Source organism: Xyrauchen texanus, chromosome 32, assembly GCF_025860055.1.
Source record: "Xyrauchen texanus isolate HMW12.3.18 chromosome 32, RBS_HiC_50CHRs, whole genome shotgun sequence".
NCBI classification, from domain to species: Eukaryota; Metazoa; Chordata; class Actinopteri; order Cypriniformes; family Catostomidae; genus Xyrauchen; species Xyrauchen texanus.
The window spans coordinates 23,681,478-23,697,815 of NC_068307.1; positions in this window are offsets into that span (position 1 = coordinate 23,681,478).

Here is a 16,338-nt window from a genome sequence, read left to right on the forward strand (position 1 = left end):
AAATCTTGTGCTCCAGATTGGTCAATACATTTGTGGTGAACCACGGTCCCAATGCTTACCGAACCGTGGGTGGTGAACCGTGCGGTTAATTGTTTTACCGAGAACCGTTACACCACTAGTATTGATGTGAGATTATAAAAAACTGGAGCGCGTAGTGCAACGAAAGACATTGGTGTAGTATACAGTAGTGATTGCCATCTCATCTGTCTTGTATTAACCAGGCTGTCCCATATTTTGGCCAATATTAATGCATCAAGACTCTAAGTAAATAGCTATAAAGGATTGCCTGGACTGGGTACTTTCAGGGGATTTTGTAAATCATTTTCATTCTTCTATTCTTGAAAAAAAAAAACAGTTCCTTGAGTGTTGGCAGGGTTATTTTCACTTCAAAGATGTTAGCCAATCATAACACAGTGGGCGTGTATATTGAAGTCTTAATGGGTATAGCAAAGAAAGCAGAGTGTTTCAGACAGAGGGTCAGAGTGTGCCTCTATAGAAACTACACCTGTTAAACTAAATTTTTCACATTCATTAGTTAAACGTGCAAACTAATTAACTAAACTAATTAACTGAAAGGATTATTATTGTTTATATAGCAACAGTACTCCTTACTGCCACATCAATTACTCTACTACAATAATTATGTCATGATCATAATAATTATCGTAATTATAATTACTTGAAGCTGCCCTGTTCATCACCAACATCAATCATCAGTGAGGCCATAACCATTGCTTCTTCAGAGTTAAATGAAACAGGAAAACAATTTCAGAACTGAGCTGAATTTGGAAGAATAAAACAGGAAAAATAAAAAAATAAACACTGATGCAGATAGGAAAGAATCAGAATTAAATTGATTAGAAGACCAGAGGCCATTCCTGACTTCAGATCATTTAGAACATCTAGAGTTGAAGATCTCTTGTGATGATGTTCCAAACAACTTTCTAGCACACCTGATAAACTTAAAATAGCTATACAGCAGCCACATCTCTGTCAGATGGCTTTACAGAGGAGGAAAAAGCCCTGCCGAATCACCTTTGATTGAAACACAATGAGGGTGGCCTGCTGTTCAGCGCTGTGAAAATTGCAGATCATCACCTTGTGATCTCTGCTCACTGCCCTTGCCATGTTCCACCTTACTTGATGTGCACTCCTCACCTAAGACCCAGGTGATTGGCCCACAGGCAAAAGATATTATAACACACAAGGGAATGACCTTTGGTTGAAGACTCCAGCAGCATTTCATATCCGGTTGGGGCTGTCCTAATCCACAGGGGGTAGTAGACACAGAATGGGAAACAAGACTATAAGACACTTTTCCATTCCATTTCACAAAGATACACCCCAAGAAATAAATTGGCAGCTAAAGTATAGAATAACATATTCATCTATAGCTAGAGAAGCTAGTGCAAAGACGTGGAAGGGGAAATGCCTGTCATTGGCTGTAAATTCATGCAGGAGTGTTGTGCATTTGTGTTTCTGCTGCGAAAGTGACGCTGATTTCCTCTCATCTGTCAGTAGCAGCTTTTAAAGCTCATACAGCAGTTTCTTCTAATTTCTGCCACTTTCTCAAAGTTTAGGTGCACTTAATTCTGCCTGAAATGCTGAGGTCAAAATAGTGGCTTTTTTACTAAATGTCAAGTTACTGTAAACACCAATTCTGTACTTAAGAAGTACCCTGCAGTTACACAGAATTACATTTTTTTATTAAAAAAGACTTACATTCTGACTTAACCTTGAACCTAAAGACTTATCCTGAGCATAAAACTTAACATATGATCTGGCTATTTCCTTTTATCCTCAAAACCTTAATGATAGATAGATAGATAGATAGATGGATGGATGGATGGATGGATGGATGGATGGATGGATGGATGGATGGATGGATGGATGGATGGATGTGTTGCAGTTAGATGTGGGAATTTTTATTTATCCCTGTGTCATTAAGGGCTCTATTTTCGTGAGCACGCAAAGTGCAGTGCTGCATGCTAAGACCATGCCAAGACTTAAATATAAAAACTTCATGGCCATGCCCACTGACTTAGCATAGTGCTGCGCTAGGCACTAGCACTCTTAAAATAGGGCCCTAAAGATTTCAGCCAGCCAGCATTTTATGTTTTGAGCAAGATGAGTTAACTTTGAGAGTCTGTGCTATCATTCAGTAAGTGGTTTTTACTGACGTCATCGGCTTGTCTTTTACTCCATGCTCAGGTTACCGCTACAGACGGAGTAATCACACAGGCTCAGGGTGCTTACCTCACTCCCTTTTGAGTTGTGAGGAGACATGAATTCTCAACATGGCGGAGAAAAGTACGTTTTCTGTGTCAGTGTCAAAATAAGAGTTCCCCAAGAAATATACAAGAATGAAACTGGCATCCTTCATATTTTCTCGCAGACAACAAAACTTATGAGTGAAATGCTCATAAGATATAACCAATAGCGCGTCTGATAAATCGGAGCAGTAACCACAGGTCAACTGAGGAATAGAGATAAACTAACAGCTTCAGCATTATTGTTCATCACTGCTTTGGAGTTGTCTCACTCTCTCTCTTTCTCTCTCTCTCTTTCTCTCTCTCTCTGTCTCTCACACACACACACACACACACATCTATATTACTCCATTTAGAGAGAGAGAGCATGTGCGCAATCACCTGTTGCCAATCCCAAGCAGAGATGCTGTCAGCTTTTTGAAGATCAGCTTTCTCGGTGGAATATTAGCCGTCCAAGCAGGGGTAATTCTCCCCATTTCGCTGTAGCCGCTGTGCAAAAGTCTTTCAATATAGAAACCGCTATATACTCCGCCATTTTAAACAGCACATCATCTCCAATGTGGAAAGTCTGGTGGGAGGTAAGCGCCTTGAGTTGTGTAAATAATCAGTCTGTTGTGACCCTCAGCTGTGATGAGCAGTAATGCTGAAGTTGTTCGTTTAAAGCTGTTCAAAGCTATTTCCTAGCTTTAGTAGTGTAGTAATGATACGAATTATCACGAAGAGCTGTTGTATGTAAACACTGGCTGATGCGGATTCACTTCACTTCACGTCACCTAACACAAAATATCTTTTGCAACCACATACTGGCTGACATACATTAGCTCTTAACACATATGCACTGCTCTTATACCATAGTTTAGAATGGCATGAACACAAACGGAGTGATACACACAGTGAAGCTTCCGAGTGCTGATGTTGTGAGACCATCAGTGCTCATGGAACGTCTCTTGTCCAATCAGATTCATGGACCGGAACAAACTGTATTTTTCTTTAATATACAGTGTATTATGATATCATACTTTTTATATTTAGTGCAACAAAAAAAAAACATCATACACGTATATGTGGGGGACCAAATAGAAAATGTAAAAATCTCTATGACTGAATTTAATATATAGTTATAAATCTATATACAGTATATACTGTATGTATAAATTATATTCAGGTTTCATATAAATATGTCCTGTTGCACCTCCTCAACTATACATATATAAATAAATAAGAGAAGAGAAAGAGAATGTATATACATTTTACTATTTTAAGGTTAGCCTGTTCTTCAGATCTACTTTTGTTCATAACTGGCTACTGTCCCAGGTTGTCTGACTGGTGATTGGCAGAGTGTCCAGCAGTGGGGTCTAGAGGGTTCGGCTGTATTGATTTCCTGCTTGTGCTGGCTGTCTGAGCTGTCAGTCAAGTGCTCAGAACAGTGGGATGCCACTGGGCGTGCACTGACAGGCATACAGCCAAACGAGCGACAGTCAAAGCACCAGTGAACAGAAGCACACCTTTCATCTCAAACTATGAAACTATCATTCTGAATTAAAATAAACCTCTCTCTTGTTTAAACACATTCAATACCAGGCTGAATGAATGGATTGTAATGAGTTGGTGAGGGAGGCTGTCAGGCGTGGCTGTAATATGTTCTGGGCTGATTTAAGTTACATCTTGCTGTGAAGTCAGTGATTAGTTTGAGAGAATAATCCACAGACACTATGATTATTCTGTTCTGAAGAGCATTGAGAAACATTACACCCCTCAAACCTCACCGTTCCATCAAGATGGCCTTGAAGAGCAGAAATGGATCTTTCTCACTTAAAAATTGGGCAAGAAAACAAAGTTTGAGAAATATTTGAACCTTCAAAACGTTTTACAGTCATAACTTTATTTATTACAGGTACAGCTGAAGTCAGACATTTACATACACTTAGGTTGACGTCATTAAACACATTTTTAACCACTCCACAGATTTCATATTAGCAAACTATTGTTTTGGCAAGTCGTTTAGGACATCTACTTAGTGCATGATATGAGTACATTTTCCAACAATTGTTTACTGAGAGATAGTTTCACTATTAATTTATTAAATCACAATTCCAGTGGGTCACAAGTTTACATACATTATTAATTGACTGTATCACAGTTCCAGTGGGCCACAAGTTTACATATACTAAGTTAACTGTGCCTTTAAGTGGCTTGGAAAATTCCAGAAAATGATGTCAAGCCTTTATTAATTAGCTTCTGATAGGAGGTGTACTGAATTGGTACATCACATACAACTCACCTTCACAGTCGGTACATCTTTTGAAAATCAAAAGAAATTAGCCAAGACCTCAAAAAAATGAAATAAAAGAATTGTGGAGCTCCACAAGTCTGGTTCATCCTTGGGAACAATTTCAAAATGCCTGATGGTACCACGTTCATCTGTACCTACAATAGTATGCAAGTATAAACACCATGGGAACATGCAGCCATCATACCGTTCAGGAAGGAGATGCATTCTGTCTCCTAAAGATGAACGTAGTTTGGTGCAAAAAGTGCATATCAATCCCAGAACAACAGCAAAGGACCTTGTGAAGATGCTGGAGGAAACAGGTAGACAAGAATATCCATATAAAAAAAGTCCTATATTGACATAACCTGAAAGGCCGCTCAGCATGGAAAAACAGCCATAAAAAAGCCAGACTACTGTTTGCAAATGCACATGGGGACAAATATCTTACTTTCTGGAGAAATGTTCTCTGGTCTAATGAAACCAAAATGTAACCATTTGGCCATTATGACCATCGTTATATTTGGAGGAAAAAGGGTGAGGTTTGCAAGCCGAAGAACACCATCCCAACTGTGAGGCTTGGGGGTGGCAACATCATGTTGTGGGGGTGCGCTGTTACAGGAGGGACTGGTGCACTTCACAAAATGGATGGCATCATGAGGAAGGAAAATTATGTCGATGTATTGATGCAACATCTCAAGACATCAGCCAGGAAGTTAAAGCTTGGTCACAAATGGGTCTTTCAAATGGACAATGACCCTATCACAGTCTGTCTTCCTCATGTTTCCTAGGGATCTTATTTTGAAGTGTTTACCCCAGACTACATTAAACAGCATCCTACATCTCCTGTCTCATCTCAGCAACCATTTGTTACAGACCCCAAGTATACCTCCAAAGTTGTGGCAAAATGGCTTAAGGACAACAAAGTCGAGGTATTGGTGTGGCCATCACAAAGCTCTGATCTCAATACGATAGAAAATTTGTGGGCAGAACTGAAAAAGCATGCCTCAAAGGAGGCTTCAAATCTGACTCACTTACACCAGTTCTGTCTGGAGGAATAGGCCAATATTCCAGCAACTTATTTTGGGAAGCTTGTGGAAGGCTACCCACAATGTTTGACCAGAGTTAAACAATGTAAAGGCAATGCTACCAAATACTAACAAAGAATAAGTGTTTAACATCTGACCCACTGGAAATGTGATGAAAAAAATAAAAGCTGAAATAAATCATTCTCTCTTCTATTATTCACATTCTTAAAATAAAGTAGTGATCCTAACTGACCTAAGACAGGGAATGTTCAGGAATTGTGAAAATGTGTAGCGAACACACACACACAAGATGAGACAGTCACAATGTCGGATGAAACTGCTTTATTAAGAGAAAGCAGTGCAGGCAAAGGTACAAAGGGCAAATCCAGTGAAGAGTTGTCGAGGGAAGCGAGGGTCAAAGCCGGGGTAATAAGAATAGAGTAGCGGGAAGGACTAAACAGGGGAGCTAGGGGAACAAGAGAGCTGGCAAGCTAAGGGGTAACGAATCACAGGGGGGTCAAAACTAGACGAGACTAGCTTGGGGCAAAGACACGGGAAACTAAACACAATAACCAACACCCGTGAAACGGATGTGCTGTGGTATTTATAGGGGAATGTGCAGGTGTAAACAATGAAAGGTGATGGGACGAGTGCAGATGAAACTAATGTGCAGGAGGATTGGGAGCGCGTGAGAAACTCGAGGAAGGGAGATAACCTACGAGCATGTGAGCGAGGAGCAGCAAAGTGGGCGTGAGGGCTCGAGCGAGCAAAAAGAGCGTGAAAAGCTCGAGGGGGCGGAGCGAAGGAGTGAGGTCGAGGGAGTGAGTGTGTGTGCGACGAAGCGGGGATGGGGTAGAGGAGCGGGGTTCGTGACAGTACTCCCCCCTCTGAATAGGACGGTTCCTGACGGCCGCGGGAGGCGGTGCAGGATGATTGGGGGACAGACAAAGGGAAGTGAGACAGTCCATGGGCAGTTCAAGGTAAGGTCAGGGGGAACATAGTGGACAGGCGGGTGGTCGGGAGATCTAGGGGGCAGCCATAGGGCAGAGACTGGGTCAGGGGGTCTGGAAGGCGACTGGAGGACAGGGACTGGGTCCGGGGGTCTGGAAGGTGACCACCGGACAGGAACAGGGTCAGGTGGCCCGGGAAGAGGCCACAGGACAGGGAGAGTGTCAGGGGGCCACCGGACAGGGTCAGGGGGCCAGGGAAGAGCCGTGAAAGGCGGAGCCGTGGAGGACTTGGGAGACGGAGCCTTGGAAGACGGAGCCGTGAGAGACTCGGCAGGCGGGGTACTGAAAGGCCGCCATGGGGAGCCCGAGAGACAGGGCAGAGGGAGGTGGTGCTGCAGGAGGCTCTAGAGGCGGAGGCCTGGAAGGCTCCGGAGGTGGAGCCGAAGGAGACTTTAGGGGCGAAGGCCTGGAAGGCTCAGGAGGCGGAGCCAATGATGGTGGCGCCGTGGGCGGCTCCAGCGAGGTAGGCCTGGAAGGCTCTGGAGGTGGAGCCGAAGGAGGCTTTAGGGGCGAAGGCCTGGAAGGCTCAGGAGGTGGAACCGATGACGGTGGCACCGTGGGAGGCTCTAGCGAGGTAGGCCTGGAAGGCTCTGGAGGTGGAGCCAAGGGAGGTGGCGCCGTGGGAGGTCCCCGAGGCAACGACATGGCAGGCTCTGTAGTCTCGGGGGGTAGAGCCGTAGCAGGCTCGAGGGGCGGAGCTCTAGAAAGCTCTGGAGTCTTTGGGATCAGAGCCTCTCACGGCTCTGGAGGTGGAGCCGTGGGAGGCTCTGGAGGGGGAGCCGTAGGAGGCCCGAGAGGCGGAGCCGAAGAAAGCTCTGGAGTCTTTGGGAGCAGAGCCGTGAGAGGCTCGGGAGGTGGAGCCGTGGGAGGCTCTGGAGGGGGAGCCGTAGGAGGCCCGGGAGGCGGAGCCGTAGGAGGCTCGGGAGGCGGAGCCGTGGGAGGTGGAGCCGTAGGAGGCTCGGAAGGCGGAGCCGTAGGAGGCCCGGGAGGCGGAGCCGTAGGAAGCTCGGGAGGCGGAGCTGTAGGAAGCTCGGGAGGCGGAGCCATAGGAAGCTCGGGAGGCGGAGCCGTAGGAAGCTCTGGAGTCTCTGGGAGTAGAGCCGTGAGAGGCTCAGGGAAAAAGGTCGTGGAAGACTCGAGAGGCTCTAGAGGTGGGGCCCTGGAAGGCTCGAGAGGCTCGAGGGGGGAGCTATGAAAGACTCGAGGGGTGGAGCCCTGAGAGGCTCGAGGGGAGGAGGAGCCCTGATAGACTCGAGAGGCGAAGCCGTGAGAGGCTTGAGGGATGGAGCCATGAAAGACTCTAGAGGAGAAGCCCTAAGAGGCTTGGAAGGAGGGGGAGGAGCCCTGAGAGACTCTAGAGGCGAAGCCGTGAGAGGCTTGAGGGGTGGAGCCATGAAAGACTCGTGAGGCGAAGCCGTGAGAGGCTTGAGGGGTGGAGCCATGAAAGACTTGTGAGGAGAAGCCCTGGGAGGCTTGAGGGGTGGAGCCATGAAAGACTCGAGGGACGGAGCCCTGAGAGGCTCGAGGGGAGGAGGAGCCCTGAAAGACTCGAGAGGGGAAGCCCTGAGAGGCTCGAGAGGGGAAGGAGCCCTGAGAGACTCGAGAAGGGAAGCCCTGAGAGACTCGAGAGGGGAAGCCCTGAGAGGCTTGAGAGGCGGAGCCTGGGGGGGCTCGAGGGGTAGAGCTCTGGGAGGCTTGAGAGGAGGAGCCTGCGAGGGCTCTGAGGGGCGAGCAGAGGCTGGCAGAGCTGTGGAAGACTCTGGGGGCGGAGCAGAACCCGGCAGAGCCGTGGAAGACTCTGGGGGCGGAGCAGAACCCGGCAGAGCCGTGGAAGACTCTGGGGGCGGAGCAGAGGTCGGTAGAGCTGAGGGTCTTGAGCACAAGACGAGACTGGGGAGAAGGGGCCCTCTTCCTTCTCTTACGTCTTCGGCCAACAGGGGACGTGGCCATGGGGACGGTCGAGGCTACAGGCGCTGGCTCTGGGGCGGTCGAGGCTACAGGCGCTGGATCGCTGACCGTGGCAGACATGGGCGCTGGCTCGTTGGCCATGGCGGGTATGGGTGCTGGCTCGTTGGCCGTGGCGGGCCTGTGCGCTGGCTCGTTGGCCGTGGCGGGCCTGGGCGCTGGCTCGTTGGCCGTGGCGGGCATGGGCGCTGGCTCGTTGGCCGTGGCGGGCATGGGCGCTGGCTCCTTGGCCGTGGCGGGCATGGGCGCTGGCTCGTGGGCCGTGGGCGCTGGCTCGTTGGCCGTGGCAGGCATGGGCATTGACTCGCTGGCCGTGCCAGGCTTCGAGGCTGGGGCCGTGACAGGCTTCGGGACTGGGGCCGTGACAGGCTTCGGGACTGGGGCCGTGACAGGTCTCGGGACTGGGGCCGTGACAGGCCTCGGGACTGGGGCCGTGACAGGCTTCAAGACGGGGGCCGTGACAGGCTTCAAGACGGGGACCGTGGTAGGCTTCAAGACGGGGGCCGTGGTATGGAACGCTGGTTCAGTGTCTGCCTCCCCTACAGTAAACGAGGAACCTGCATACAGTAGGGCGAGGTCAATAAACTGAGCCAGGTTAAGGGAGCAGCGACCACCAGGCATGAATGATGAGGCTGGCTCATTCAGTCCATGTTGAAAAATGGTTTTCAGAGCCACCTCATTAAAATTCACCTGGTTGGCCAGGGCACAAAAATCCACAACATAAACCTCCAAGGGTTGACTCCCTGACGCTTAACCCCACGAGTCGGGCCGCTGGCTCCATAATGTCGAGGGCGGGTTATGAGTTACACAACCGCTGCCTCGCATAAAAACCCTTGGTCAGCGTCCGAAGAGCCATAAAACCTCTCCGGGGGTGGAGAGTGCACGGCGCTCAGAAATGCACTGGAGGCATAAACGGGCTCAGGGGCAGACACAGGTGAAATAGGGTGAAACAAATCAGAAATAGTGCATACCTGCTGCCCCTGGGCCGTGAGCGCGTGGTCATCTCTCCACACTGTAGCTCCTCGCGCCGAATGTGACGTGCTTCTCCGCTCTAGTGAGCTGCGCGAATCCTTAGCGCGGGGCATTGTGACTGTCAACGGTGAGGTTGGTTCTGTAGCGAACACACACACACAAGATGAGACAGTCACAATGTCGGATGAAACTGCTTTATTAAGAGAAAGCAGTGCAGGCAAAAGTACAAAGGGCAAATCCAGTGAAGAGTTGTCGAGGGAAGCGAGGGTCAAAGCCGGGGTAATAAGAATAGAGTAGCGGGAAGGACTAAACAGGGGAGCTAGGGGAACAAGAGAGCTGGCAAGCTAAGGGGTAACGAATCACAGGGGGGTCAAAACTAGACGAGACTAGCGGGGGGCAAAGACACGGGAAACTAAACACAATAACCAACACCCGTGAAACGGATGTGCTGTGGTATTTATAGGGGAAGGTGCAGGTGTAAACAATGAAAGGTGATGAGACGAGTGCAGATGAAACTAATGTGCAGGAGGATTGGAAGCGCGTGAGAAACTCGAGGAAGGGAGATAACCTACGAGCATGTGAGCGAGGAGCAGCAAAGTGGGCGTGAGGGCTCGAGCGAGCAAAAAGAGCGTGAAAAGCTCGAGGGGGCGGAGCGAGGGCGTGAGGTCGAGGGAGTGAGTGTGTGTGCGACGAAGCGGGGATGGGGCAGAGGAGCGGGGTTCGTGACAAAATGTTCGTTTAAATGTATTGGCTAAGGTGTATGTAGACTTAAACTGTGTGTGTGTGTATATATATATATATATATATATATATATAATATAAGCCGCTTGTGTTTATGTGTATTTTTAAAGATGTTGTATCGCAAGTGTTCTTGTGAGCGACACATCGCTCTGACAGACCAACATGAGAAATGCGTTTGCTGTCTGGGCAGCCTATGCAAAAGCATCTCTCATGGGGGTTTCCTCACTTTTAGGACATGAATCTCAAGACGCTCCGCTCTAGGGTCACCATCGTTCTGAGGGACAATTCCGCCTCATGCACCCTCCCGACCACTTCCTCTGTGTTAAGTCTCGAGGGACCAAATGAGGAAGTATGGTATGACCGCGAGGTAGAGCTAGAAGAGACCAAGGAGAAACTCATGCTGGCGCAAGCCCCATGAGCCCCTCGATCTTCCCATGCCGTGTCTTTGCCAGTACTGCACGCATGTGACGACCTCCGGCCCTCCTTCTCTGCGGTAAGACTCGCGGTGGTGGCTTGTGTGTTTACATCAACACGGAATGGTGCAAGAACTCTATGCTAGTCTCTAGTTACTGTTCATCACTGTTGGAGCTTGTGACTGTTAGATGCAGACCTTTTTATCTACCACGGGAATTCACCACTGTTTGCATAACCGGAGTTTACATTCCCCAGCGCTAACGCTAAGGAAGCTCTGTGAACTGTATGGGGCTATGAGCTGAACTGCAGAACGCTCACCCCGACGGACTGTTTATTGTCGCCGGAGATTTCAACCATGCAAATCTCAAGACAGTGCTCCCTAAATTCCATCAGTATGTGGACTTTGCAACGAGAGGCTGAACGCGCTTGATCTTGTTTACACAAACATCCCAGACGCATACCGGGCGGAGCCCCGCCCCACCTCGGCTACTCAGACCACATCTCTGTTATGTTAATTCCAGCATACAGACCGCTAGTCAGACGCACAAAACCGCTTCAGAAGCAGGTGAAAACCTGGCCAGCAGGAGCCATCTCTGCTCTTCAGGACTGTTTTGAGTGTACTGACTGGCACATGTTCAGGGAGGCTGCAACATATGGCGATGCTACCAACTTGGAGGAATACACAGCATCAGTGACCAGCTACATCAGCAAGTGCATTGATGATGTCACTTTCTCCAAGACCATCACCACACGCTCCAACCAGAAGCCGTGGATGACTGCGGAGGTGCGCACGCTGCTGAGGTCCGAGACTCCGCCTTCAGAGCAGGCGATAAGGCAGCCCTAAGAACAGCTAGGGCCAAACTGTCACGGGCAATCAGAGAGGCAAAGCGCCGCACGCCCAGAGAATCCACAGTCACTTCCAGGACAGCGGTGACACGCGGCGCATGTGGCAGGGCATCCAGGCCATCACCAACTACAGGACAACATCAGTTGCCTGTGACAAAGATGCCTCCCTTCCAGATGCGCTGAACGACTTCTACGCTCGGTTTGAAGTGCAGAACGACGTGATGGCGAGGAAGTCCACCCCTCCTCCCAACGACCAGGTGCTCTGTCTTACCACGGCAGATGTGAGGAAAACTCTACGTAGAGTCAACCCACGGAAGGCTGCTGGACCAGACAACATTCCTGGCAGAGTGCTCAGAGGATGTGCAGACCAGCTAGCAGATGTTCTTACCGACATCTTCAACATCTCTCTGAGCAGCGCCGTTGTTCCAACGTGCTTCAAGGCCACCACCATCATCCCCATGCCAAAGAATTCTTCAGTGTCCTACCTCAATGACTACCGTCCCGTCGCACTTACACCCATCATCATGAAGTGCTTCGAGAGGCTCGTCATGAGGCAGATTAAGACCCAGCTGCCCCCCTCACTAGACCCACTGCAGTTTGCGTATCGTTCAAACAGTTCAACGGACGATGCCATCACCACAACCCTCCATCTGGCCCTCACCCACCTAGACAATAAGGACTCATACGTTCGAATGCTGTTCATAGATTTCAGCTCAGCATTCAACACAATCATTCCCCAGCACCTGATTGGAAAGCTGAACCTGCTGGGCCTGGACACCTCCCTCTGCAACTGGATCCTGGACTTCCTGACTGGGAGACCTCAGTCAGTCCGGATCGGGAACAGCATCTCCACCACCACCACACTGAGCACTGGGGCCCCCCAGGGCTGTGTGCTCAGTCCACTGCTGTTCACTCTGCTGACTCACGACTGTGCAGCAATGCACAACTCGAATCACATCATCAAGTTCGCCGATGACATGACCGTGGTGGGTCTCATCAGCAAGAACAACGAGTCAGCATACAGAGAGGAGGTGCAGCGGCTGACGAACTGGTGTAGAGCCAACAACCTGTCCCTGAATGTCGACAAAACAAAAGAGATGGTTGTTGACTTTAGGAGAGCACAAGGTGAACACACTCCGCTGAACATCGACTGCTCCTCTGTGGAGATCGTCAAGAGCACCAAATTCCTTGGTGTTCACCTGGCAGAGAACCTCACCTGGTCCCTCAACACCAGCTCTATCACCAAGAAAGCCCAGCAGCGTCTCTACTTTCTTCGAAGGCTGAGGAAAGCACATCTCCCAACCCCCATCCTCACTACATTCTATAGAGGGACTATTGAGAGCATCCTGAGCAGCTGCATCACTGCCTGGTTTGGGACTTGCACCGTTTCGGACCGCAAAGCCCTGCAGAGGATAGTGAGTACAGCTGAGAAGATCATTGGGGTCTCTCTTCCCTCCATCAAAGACATTTACAAAAAACACTGTATCCATAAAGCAACCAGCATTGTGGACTGACCCCACACACCCCTCACACAAACTCTTTACCCTCCTCCCGTCTGGCAAGAGGTACCAAAGCATTCGGGCCCTCACGGCCAGACTGTGTAAGAGCTTCTTCCCCCAAGCCATCAGACTTCTCAATACTCAGAGACTGGTTTGACACACACATGTCCTGAGTTGCACTTTAATAACTGTCACTTTATAACTGTCTGCTACCTCAATAACTGCTATGTGCATAGAACATTATCTCATAGTATGTTATGTTTACATTTTAGAAACTGTCATCTTTTTGCACTACTGAGTACTGGTCGGTGCTGCACTGTCTATTGTCCTGTTCATTGTCAGTAATTTGTTGTACTGTCCTGTACTTTTTGCACATGTTTGCACGTGCACTTTATATAGGTATATATAGGTAGTTTATATAGGTATTTTATTTCGGTGTGTAGTCTCATGTGGTCCTATGTTGGTCCTTTGTTGTTTTTATGTAGCACCATGGTCCTGGAGGAACGTTGTCTCGTTTTGCTGTGTACTGTACTAACTGTATATGGTTGAAACGACAATAAAAACCACTTGACTTGACTTGAATGAGCACACCATTGTCATATTCGGCGGGTCTGACAATGATAATGATGCGTGTCCCTCGCAGCATTGGAAGAATGGTCCATGGAGGATGCTGCAGCTCCTCCCCCCAGCGAGGGTGAGGAGCACGCACTGGCCATTGAGATGAGTTACACCACATCATTGTGCGGGTGGTCGAGGAGCTCGACCTTGAGTGGTTGCCTCCTGTTGAGTCTCATCTGAATGAATGATTCCTGTACTGTCCACCGTCAAAAGATCATGGTTAGGAAAGCAGTGTCATTCTTCCCTGAGGTTCACACAGAGCTTACTGAGACCTAGCGCACACCCTACTATGTGAGCACCCAGATAGGAGGGGCTGCCATCCTTAGGCATATTTCTGCGTCTTTGTACTGTAATGCAAATAGCACTGTCAGTCCCCAGCGGGAAGAATCCCCCTGTAAGTATAACATTTATAGGAAACTAGAGCTCGTACCTTTTCTATTATGTTTCGACTCGCCTTTCCCCTATATTCTCACCGGGAACGAGTACATTTTTATTGCAATGCTTCCTATTCATTGCTTACAAGCGCTATTCAAGCACTGCAATAAAAACTGACTCATTCCCGGATGATAACGTTTTTTTTCCTCTCCATCCAAACTCACTCGCCGTGATAACGGTGATTGGTGTCTATTGTTAGCTCACACGAGCCTTTACACTATAAGCACTGTACACGGATGCATGACGCACTCTAAGTGAGAAGATACAGTCTGATAAGTGGCATCTATCTGTGATCGTTATCCGCTTCTGGGCATCTCAGAGAAAAATCAACCTACACTCCACACAAAATGCTTCAATGATTGGCTATTACTGGCCCGATTAGAGGCTCTGCAATGCGAGCACAGGGACGTTATACTTCACCGTTTGAACCGTCTGGGTATTAATGTCAACTGGGTGAAAATTACACTTTCTGCAGCCAACAAAACTCCCTTTCGGGGGTTCGACTCGACTCTATGACTCGACTCTGAGCTTTCAGAAAATGCTGGGGTTTATGGTGGCAGAATCTTTTACCGTCAGGTCTTTTACACAAGAGACCTCGCCAGTGCTGGCTCAAAAACCATGTAAAAAGTCACACCTGGCATCAAGGGTGCAGGTATGTCACCGTGACTCGCTGCCTGGCTGCTCTAGCACCATGGATAGCTCCAAACCATTATCAGCAGGGTGTGATGCTGGGTAAGGTATTCAGATGAAAAGTGGTGACCAGATACGCATCCAACACAGAATGGGGTGCACTGTACATTGAATTTTGGGTCTCGAAATATGTGAGCTATGGACTGGATTAAACTGTCCTTGTTGTACCTTATTAGGTAATGAAATGTATAATGGAATTAGTTGCATTCAACAACCATTATAAATAAGATAAATAACAAATAACTAGATTATTTGTCTTTAATAGATTCTCCACCATTGAAATAATAATACAATGTCTAGTTGTATAAGGTCACAATTTCTAATGTAAGGAATTAGCTTTAATAAATGAATTATGATTAATTCACTTATTGGAGTGATATTCTCATGGCGTATTTAAAATAATATAACATGTATTTAGGTACAGCTTCAGTACAGTGAAAATGAACTCTGTGAAGTCTATCGACAATGCCTTAAGAACCATTTATCCTTCTTTGAGTCTACATCGATTTGCAATCGGATTACACAAATTGTTTGATTAATACACCAGCAATTTGAGCACAATACTGGAGATGTACTTGCGGTCTTTGTGGTGTTTCCTTGGTACTTGGCACTCGGTCGAACGTTTGTTCCGTCGATGTTTTGATTTCTGTATGGTCGAAGTTTATTGTCTGGTATGAATGATGTTAGCTGTGAAGCGAGGCCTTCTCACTCCTTCTTGGGAAGTTGAGTCCCGAGCATGGAGTGGAGTCAGAAGAACAAAGAGAGCAAGATGAAGAGAGGGCATCATCTTCTTCATGTTTGGAACTATTTGAACTGAAATTGTCCGCATCACCCAAAGGTGTCCTGCGCCAATCAGAAGTGACTTTTCAGAGTCACACAGTCAACTGGGCTGTCTTTTCCAACAGTTGAGTTATGGTCCATTCTTAACTCTTTCCCCGCCAAACACGGAATTTTCCGTGTTTTATGAAAAAACGCTTCCCCGCCAAACACGGAATTTTCAGTGTTTCCGTGTTTTAGGTGTTATACGGTAAGGAAGACCCCTCCGCATGTTTTGAAAGAGTACGCAACTCTTTGATCAAAGAAACAGACTGCGATCGTCTCAAACATGAAGAAGTGGAGTATTGAGAAGCTCAAAATATCAGACATAAACATGCCTTTTTACCAGCTTTTTGTCTGAAATGTTGTTTTTTGACAAAACTGACCTCTGTTCAAGTCGCAATAAAAAAAGAACAAATGAAGATAAAATAAAATCGTTTTTTTTGCCTAAAAGCAGAGGCTCAGATCTTTATTGTGATATATAGCATCTTCATATATTCATGGAAGAAAATATTCTGCGGGCCATTAAAATTTAGCGAAAATCGTCAAAAACCCTGGAGGTGGCTGGCAACATTTTTTTAAAAACGCTGGCGGGGAAAGAGTTAAGAGTAAGACTCTTAAGAATTTCCCGCTCAAAAATAGTGCATATTTAATCATGAGCTTCATATCTTGTGAATGGTACAAGAGGCATGATATTCATTGTCATCAGATTTCTCTTCATACACAAACAAATGTTTACATACTAAACATGACATGTTTTTATGG